The sequence below is a fragment of the Halichoerus grypus genome, chromosome 3, assembly GCF_964656455.1.
Source record: "Halichoerus grypus chromosome 3, mHalGry1.hap1.1, whole genome shotgun sequence".
Taxonomy (NCBI): domain Eukaryota; kingdom Metazoa; phylum Chordata; class Mammalia; order Carnivora; family Phocidae; genus Halichoerus; species Halichoerus grypus.
The window spans coordinates 55,308,935-55,317,809 of NC_135714.1; the positions used below are offsets into that span (position 1 = coordinate 55,308,935).

Consider the following 8,875-nt stretch of genomic DNA (forward strand, 5'->3'; position numbering starts at 1 on the left):
ACCTATTGAATCAGAAAATTTGAGTTGGAGCTAAGCAATCTGCCTTTCAGTGAGGTCTGTAGGTGATATTGATCAGGTTCAACTTTGGGAGCCACTTTCAAGGAGGTTGAGGTGAGGGTTTGGGTTAGGAAATGTGTGTAGGTCACCAGTACAAGGAACACCTCCTGTAGTGGGAAAAGCCACAGTGTGAGAGTGTTCTGAAAGAGCAGGGGGCATTAATTAACCAGACTATTTCTTTAACCTGAAGTTCACGCTATGTCATCCTTGTACGGGGGCCATGCCAATCTTCTCTGTATCATTCCATTTTTAGTGTATGTGCTGCTGAAGTGAGCACTGAAATTCACTCTATGAATGTAGAAATTATTACAATGAATTTTATATTAAAAATGCATTTTGCTTGGTGAATTGGCATCATTTCGATTTCTTCTAATTAAAGTTTTAATTCATTTGGTTTTGTCCTTATATGCTCTGGCCCATAGAAAAGATTCCATTCTGATCTTAAATATTGATACATTTGTAACCAACAGAATGGGAGAAGATATTTGCTAATGACATATCAGATAAAGGGCTAGTATCCAAAATCTATAAAGAACTTATCAAACTCAACACCCAAAGAAGAAATAACCCAATCAAGAAATGGGCAGAAGACATGAACAGACATTTCTGCAAAGAAGACATCCAAATGGCCAACAGACACATGAAAAAGTGCTCAACATCGCTCGGCATCAGGGAAACCCAAATCCAAACCTCAATGAGATACCACCTCACACCAGTCAGAATGGCTAAAATTAACAAGTCAGGAAATGACAGATGTTGGCGAGGATGTGGAGAAAGGGGAACCCTCCTACACTGTTGGTAGGAATGAAACCTGGTGCAGCCACTCTGGAAAACAATATGGAGGTTCCTCAAAAAGTTGAAAATAGAGCTACCCTAAGACCTAGCAATTGCACTACTGGGTATTTACCCCAAAGATACAAATGCAGTGATCCAAAGGGGTACATGCACCCCAATGTTTATAGCAGCAATGTCCACAATAGCCAAACTATGGAAAGAGCCTAGATGTCCATCAACAGATGAATGGATAAAGAAGATGTGGTATATATATACAATGGAATATTATGCAGCCATCAAAAAAATGAAATCTTGCCATTTGCAATGACGTGGATAGAACTAGAGGGTATTATGCTAAGCGAAATAAGTCAATCAGAGAAAGACAAGTATCATATGATCTCACTGATATGAGGAATTTGAGAAACAAGACAGAGGATCATAGGGAAAGGGAGGGAAAAATGAAACAAGACGAAACCAAAGAGAGAGACAAACCATAAGAGACTCTTAATCTCAGGAAACAAACTGAGGGTTGCTGGAGTGGTGGGGGTAGGAGGGCTGGGGTGGCTGGGTGATGGACACTGGGGAGGGCATGTGCTATGGTGAGCGCTGTAAATTGTGTAAGACTGATGAATCACAGACCTGTACCCTTGAAACAAATAATACATTATATGTTAATAAAAATAAATAAATAAAAACTTTATAGATTTTAAGGCCTTTTAAAAAAATATTGATACATTTGTTTCATTTCAGAGCAAAATCAATCACTTTTATCAGAAGTTGAACCTTCCCCAGTATCTTCAGGCTTATAATCAACATCATATACTTAGGACCCATGGAATCAAATAAAGACAAATGACTATCCTCTGTTTCCCCTTCTGGTGAGTTCTACATTTTTGTTTGTTTGTTTCTTACTTTCTTGTGAAAACAAAAAAATTAACAAGGGAGGAAAAGATGTTTCAATCCCTTTAAATTCAGAAAGTAAAACAAACTTAAATATAATTTTTTAATGAAATGAGGTCACAAAGCATATAGTCAAAACACTATAAATTTATAGTTTAATACTATAGTTAACACCAATTATGAGTCAGGATAAGTTGAACTGTCCTAGTATTTATTTCTATGTTATTTTACTTGAATCTGACAGCTATCTTTGAGGAAGGCAGAGGTAGAGAATTTCATCTCTATTTTACAAGGGGAACTGAAATTAAAGAAATGAAATCATTTGCCTACATAGAGTCCAGTTGATATTTCCACTTACATCTGTAATCACCTTTGGCTAGTGGATTTTTCAAACATGAGGAATAAGTGATAGAGCAGGAAACTGAATATAGGAAGCAGGCACTTAATTGTAAACAATATGAGAATTGGAGTCAGAAGTCCTGGAATTGAGTCCCAGACCTGCCATACCCAAGCTATGAGACTACGTAAATCATCTCCCTTTCTGTGCTTCCTATTTCTTAAATTGTGAATGATTTTCTTAAATGGCCCATGGAGGCTAAAGATATCATGGCCACCGTTAGGGGAAATAAATTTTTGTGCTGTTTGTTTGAATGCCACATGCTTAAGGAACATCCTAAATGTCAAAATGGTTTTTTCATCTGAAATAGAAAAGCTGTGAAACTTTAATATCTATAATCAACTTTAATATCTATAATCAAACACTTAAAGCAGCTCCTAAATACAATAAATACACTAAGTTAGAACAATAATTTCTTTCAATTACAGCGTTATTTCTATATTACTATTATAGGAAACCATAAGAATTTGGTGAGGAAGCCCAATTCAACTATATTCCTCCTAAAGAGGGAAGATATCTCACATGCTGGTCATTTCATTAGACCATAAAATTGAAAATTACTCTCTAATTTTATATAGGAAACAAAGTACCACTCTGCCAGTGAGGTGAGGGGCTCCCCTGTGAAGACAACACGGCATCCAGAAGCAGATAGTAAGGTCTGTACAAGACTGTCTTGATTCTAATTTTTTTTTTGCATGCATCAAGTTAGGGAATTACGGAAAATGAAACTAGAAAGTGTGGCAATGATCGGAAACATTTAGGGCAGCAGACTAACCCTACATATTCAAAATTAGCAAGATTCTATTCGTATGCTACCAGACCTAGCAGAAATGTCCAATGCCATTGTCTTTGCTAGAAATCACTAAATAATCCTATGACTTCAGGACTCCTGGTGCCCATCCTCAATTTTATAAAATGGGTGAGAGGAATCCCAACTGGAGTGAGGACTCAAGTTCATACATTAAGTTCCAGTTTCCAAATATCTTCCTACCAATGGTCCATAAGGTAAATGCCTAAAGACACCCTCAGCTACCTAAGGATTTGCCTTCTTTTGTTCCTCTGTGTTTCATTTATGATAAAATGGGAAACTGCTTGGTGGAAAACTAACATATAAATGGATAAGTGAATGAAATGCATTATTTCTCTTTTCTTCTAAGGAATCTACCAGCATCTCCCAGGAAGTAAGTCACAACACTAAAATTAAATCAAATTTTAAAGTTACTTCTAAATTTCTTATTGGTTATATAATGTGTGTTACTTACATTACTTTAATAAATGCAGGACTCAAATTGAGTAAGGGACAGGCAGGACTAAGGAGGGAGGGATAGGTAGGGGGGACTGCATGACTAGACTCATGTAGGGCCTACCTCATCAGGCTCACCAAAAATCCCAGAAATGCTGAGGCATAAGGAAACCAGAGATAAGGGAACAAACCAGACCACCTTGCCCTGGGCATCAGAGGGCAGTCACATTATGAACAACAAAGAATAACCAGACCCAAAGAAGTAAGTCATTAAAGAGGTTATCACCAGTCCTTACTCAAACCAAGACGTCACAAGAATGTTAGGGCCACAAGTTCCCTGGTCAATTCCAAATAAAAGACTGTCAGTGGAAACCCACATTGCCAACCCTGTCTGGACCCCTCTCACTCCTGAGAGCTTTTTCTGTGCCCTTGCTTAATAAAACTGTATCACTTTACTCACTCTCCTCTGTACACGAGATTCAATCTTGACTCCATGAAACAAGAACCTCGCTCTCCTGCTTCAAAATGATTAACTAAATTCCTTGTTTCCAGTGAGGAAAGGAGATCTTACCGTTTAGTGGATTTGATTTTTACAAAATCCTACACTTCTCATTTATTGTGATTATATTTGCTTACCTAAGCAAATACTGACCAAATATTTTTCCTGAAATTTACTGTCATGGAAATTTTACATAAAAACCACCCAAAACACTGATTTGAAGGAATAGTTCTACATACAAATACCCACTTAGAGTACATTGCAGTAAACACAGTACCATTTAAAATGTTTCTTCATATTGTAAGTAAATTAAACTTCTGTGTATATTTAGTTAAGAAATACGTATTAATTAAGTACTAAGTTCCTTATATGATTCTAGATCTTGGGGATACAATAATAAATAAAAGAAGGATATCATACCCCATATAGAGTACTAGTAAAACACTGATTGGGTGTTTCCAGTTGGAGAATTCAGATACAATTCCAACAGTGGATATGAATGCATTATTCTTCTTTCTTTATGGAACATGGGTTTTCTTGGTGTATCCCAACAGAAATTCTGTGTAACTAATAGAATGAGAATGAGCTTACTTTTCTTTTCTTTAAGGAAACCTCAAGGAAGATTGTTGATATGGTAAGATATTTCTATTTATATACGTGGCTACATCTGGTTTGAAATATTAATGAGAAGTGTTATACTTGCAAATTTCTTCTCTTAACAAACCATAAAACATCATTTTAATTGCATTAAGAAATGCAATTTTTGACCCCTTGATTGTATTTCCTAAAATTGTTTTTAATTCTCTCATTCAAGCTCTTAATTTATATCTAATTACATTTTCTGTATATTACACTGCTTTTGAAAATTAGACCGATTTTACAATTTTTTGAAAGACAATTTCTTTTTCCTTACATTATTGCTTATCTTATTCCTATGGTATGTCTGCCATACGAATGACCATGTTGGTACCATCAAATTTTATCCTACCACTGCTGGTCAAAAAGAGGCAATGCAGCAGATTCCACTCCTGGATTTCAGATTTTGATTAGTTTTACCCATTGTTTTAATTTCTCAAAGACACTTTCACAGCTCACTTTTTAAGTGATACTTTCCTTTAAAGTCAAGAAAACAACTGATCCATCTAGGACAGCACATTTTCCAGCTGTCATGCTATTTAATGGCAACTTAGAAGCCGTGAACCTTTTAACAAAGTCACATCAAAATATACAACAAAAATAAAGAAAAACTGTGTAATACATATGCTCAGTTCAAAGTTAGTGGGGGTTATAAATTCACCATCACTTAGTGAAAATTAACTGTTCTATTGCATATTCTTAGATAATGCCCATTTTACTCTGATTCTTTGGAAACTTCATTTTTTAAAAACAGCCCCATATGTGAAAAAGAGCCTGGAAATTGTTTTCACAGGGTTTTCCTCTCCCAACATGAATTAAGGGTTGAGTCGCGCGGTGGGTCAGATAAGCTGTGGGTGAGTGGTAAAAGAACTACCTCTTGTGACAGAAGAGCTGGGTGGACGAGCACACTGGGAAGGTTGCTGGGAGGTGGTGAAGCATGGATCATGGCCTGATGTCTTGTGGCCTGTGGCACAGACCGAAGTCTTCCTCATCAGGGCCCTAGGAATCGTACTAGGGATCATTCCTGTCGCCTCATGTCTCAGTCTCACACTGAGAGCCTGTGCCACCTCCAGAAATGACATGCAGGCTTCCCTTACCTCACACCTCACCAGGCCCCTGTGCTCACCGAGTCATCTGCCTACTCTCCGTGCTCCGTCTTCATTGTTTGCACGGACATAGAGGAGACTGTAAGGAAACATACCTTCAGCAACGTGTTAGTTATGTTAACACGGAGTGTGGTCTCAAAATGAAAGTTTTAGTGTTTAGCGTTTCCTGGTTAAATCCTCCATCAGTAATTAGGACTGTATTTCTCAAAAGCAATGGGTTGGCTCTGAATCGTTCCCTTAGCCTTAGCTCCTCTACTATAGTTAGTTAGAGCAATTACTATTGTGTCATCCAAGTAGAGCTGATTTGTGTTTTCTCTCCCTAAGGAATCCACTGAAGTAAGCCCTGAGGTAAGTAATTTTTATTGAAATGAAATACGTGTAATATTACCCAGTAGTGATTTCTTTTGTACTTTTATAACAGTTGCTTTTGGTTCTTAACAGGAAGTCGAGATGAGTGATGAAGAAAAGAATTACCTGAAACAACTGGTAACTTTCAAATAAACTTATACTTTAAATAAAGGAACAACCACTTTGGCCTCCCCCAAATTATCAGTATAATTTAATTCCAAATAAATGCTTTAAATCACATTCAAAATAAATCATATTTCTGTTACATATATCTGTGTCTAAGGTCAATATGAAGTAATTGTTTTTGCAAATAGATATTAATTGATCATTTAAGAAAAATGATTTTGAACAATTAATTATCTGATTGATTTTGAAACAGTCGCAAATCTCAAAATGTGTTGGGTTTTTTTGGTTTCTGGTTTTTTGTTTTTGGTTTTTCACAAATGACTACTTTGGAAGCCATGTACTGCAAGTATGCTTCACCTTCTCTTTGACAGTATGACATGACCTGATGTCTCAAAATTAAAGTCCCTTAGAGACTATTTTCTTACCACAGGAGTTCTTAGAACCTATATTGTGGCTGGAGACATGTGTATCTCAGTGAAAGGACACAGGCTTTGGAATCAGGAAGTTTATCCTCCAACACCTGCTCCACCACTTTTTATGTGTGTAATAATTTTTAAGTACTTAATCCCAGTAAGCTAGTGTACCATCAACTGAAATATAAACATAGAAATACACTGTTGACTGAAGGGTTTTTGTGAAGACATTTCAGGCATTTATGTAAACTATATAACAAAATGCTGGGATACAATAAATGTTCTAATAGTATTAGGTATTCTAATCATCATCCTATATAATGTAGAAATGTCTTCTAAAGATTTTATTTTATTTTTTAAATTTTTTTAAGGATTTTATTTATTTATTTGTCAGAGAGAGAGACAGAGAGAGCACAAGTAGGGAGAGTGGCAGGCAGAAGGAGAAGCAGACTCCCCACAGAGCAAGAAGCCCAATGTGGGACTCGATCCCAGGACCCTGGGATCACAACCTGAGTCGAAGGCAGATGCTTAACTGACTGAGCCACCCAGGCATCCTCATTAAGATATTCTTAATATTTTATATTTTGAATAACATCCAATGCTCTTAATATAAATAAATGATTAAAAATTGGCAGTTAAGAACTAAGTAAAATAATGTATGGGTCATTATTACTTCTTCATGTGTTTGATGATTAAAATTTTTTAATAACCAAAAAAAAAAAAAAGTGCTAATGCCCATCAAGAGATATGTTCAAGAAAGTTCATAACATTGCTATTCATAAAAGGCAAAAAAAAAACAAAAAACAAAAAACAACCAACCCCAATGTCTATGAGCAGGAAAATAGATGGTTTACAGTTTACTCAAACGATGGATTATTCTCAGCAACGGAAATAAAGCAACTATCACCACATGCAATAACATGGATGACTCTCAGAGACATGAGTGCAAGAAACCAAGTCCAAAAGGATATATATCCTGTATGCCATTTATATGAAGTTCAAAATCAGGTGAAACTAATATGATTTAAACGTTTCTGCAGTCTGTTTCTTAATCATCACCCCAATGCCATGTCTACAAGGGAGCCCTTACAAATACATACCAATCTATTCACACCCTTTTAAATGGTTATCCTGTCTGCTGTTTTGCCCCTCCTTTAGTCCTTTTCTATATCGATGCCATGGTGATTAATTTAAAATGCAATTCTTCTTACGTCACATGTCAGCTTAAAGGTTTTCATGCTGCCCTCCGGCCCCAAAATGAGATATAGACTCTTAGCCCCTGTGAGCCTTTACTTCAGCTCCTGCTAATCTTTCTCTCACACTCAGCTCTCTACTCTTCTCCCACACTATAGTCTCTCTCATTTTTATGTCTTCTCGGCGTTCCAACACCTTCCATTTCCTCATGTCCTCATTTCTGTAACCATCCTCATATTGTAGGGTTTGGCACAACATTTACTCCAATCCTTACCTAGATGTCCCCTGCTTTATTAGTTTGGGTGATAGGAACATTTCAGGATCTCATAAATTTTGAATTTTAAGTATATTCCCCCTGCAGGGTTTTGGTTAACCTATCTTGTATAAATTCATGAGAATTTCAGCTCCTTGAAACCAGGGAATATAATCTTTATTTTGTTTGTACCACTAGTTTCACAACATTTTGGAACACAGAATGTTCAGTATATGTTTAACCAAGGAATGAGTGAGTTAGTACTTTATCACACCTACTTTATCGAGGCTCAGATAAAATCAAGTGTCTCCTTATTACTTTTATTTTGTTCTGATGGTTGCAATGCCTATAACTACATGAGAAAATCTAGAGGAGAAATTCTTATTCATTACATTAACAGTATCTAATATATTTGTGATCTGAACTATGTTTGTATTTATCTATGTTTATTCAATTATATTTTTCACAAATTTTCCTCAAATTAGCTTACAAAATTTCCTTAAGGTGACCAAATATATTTACACACACAGACACACACACACACACACAGATGTATTTGGCTCAAAATCAAAATTGAAAAAGTTGCTCACTACAGACAGAATGCTTTTAAATGCAAAAATCACTGGAATAAAAGTCAGTATTTCCTGACCTGAGTCCAATGGTGTCTGTAGGCCCATCGTATATCTTCTCTGGACCTCTCTTCTGCTTCTGGTAAATTTAGAAGAAACTCCTACCTCAGGTATTCCTTGTAACTAGCTACTAGGAAAGTCATACGTAATTAGAGGCAATATTCCAAATACTAACATGTGCTGTACTCTGAATTTAAAATTACAAATGAATTATGAAACCAAAGTTTACCACCTCACATGGCATGGAAAAGAAAGCGAAAGAGGAAAGAAAGCATAGCAGAAAAGAAAGGGAGAAAAGCC

General features: G+C 36.2%; 1 non-coding gene across 1 annotated transcript; it reads right to left on the reverse strand.

The window, feature by feature from the left end:
- Positions 1-226: 226 nt before the first annotated feature.
- On the reverse strand, positions 227-334 carry LOC118549871 (U6 spliceosomal RNA). Its single transcript, XR_004924276.2, has one exon. It is a non-coding gene; the product is annotated as a U6 spliceosomal RNA (small nuclear RNA).
- Positions 335-8,875: the final 8,541 nt, after the last annotated feature.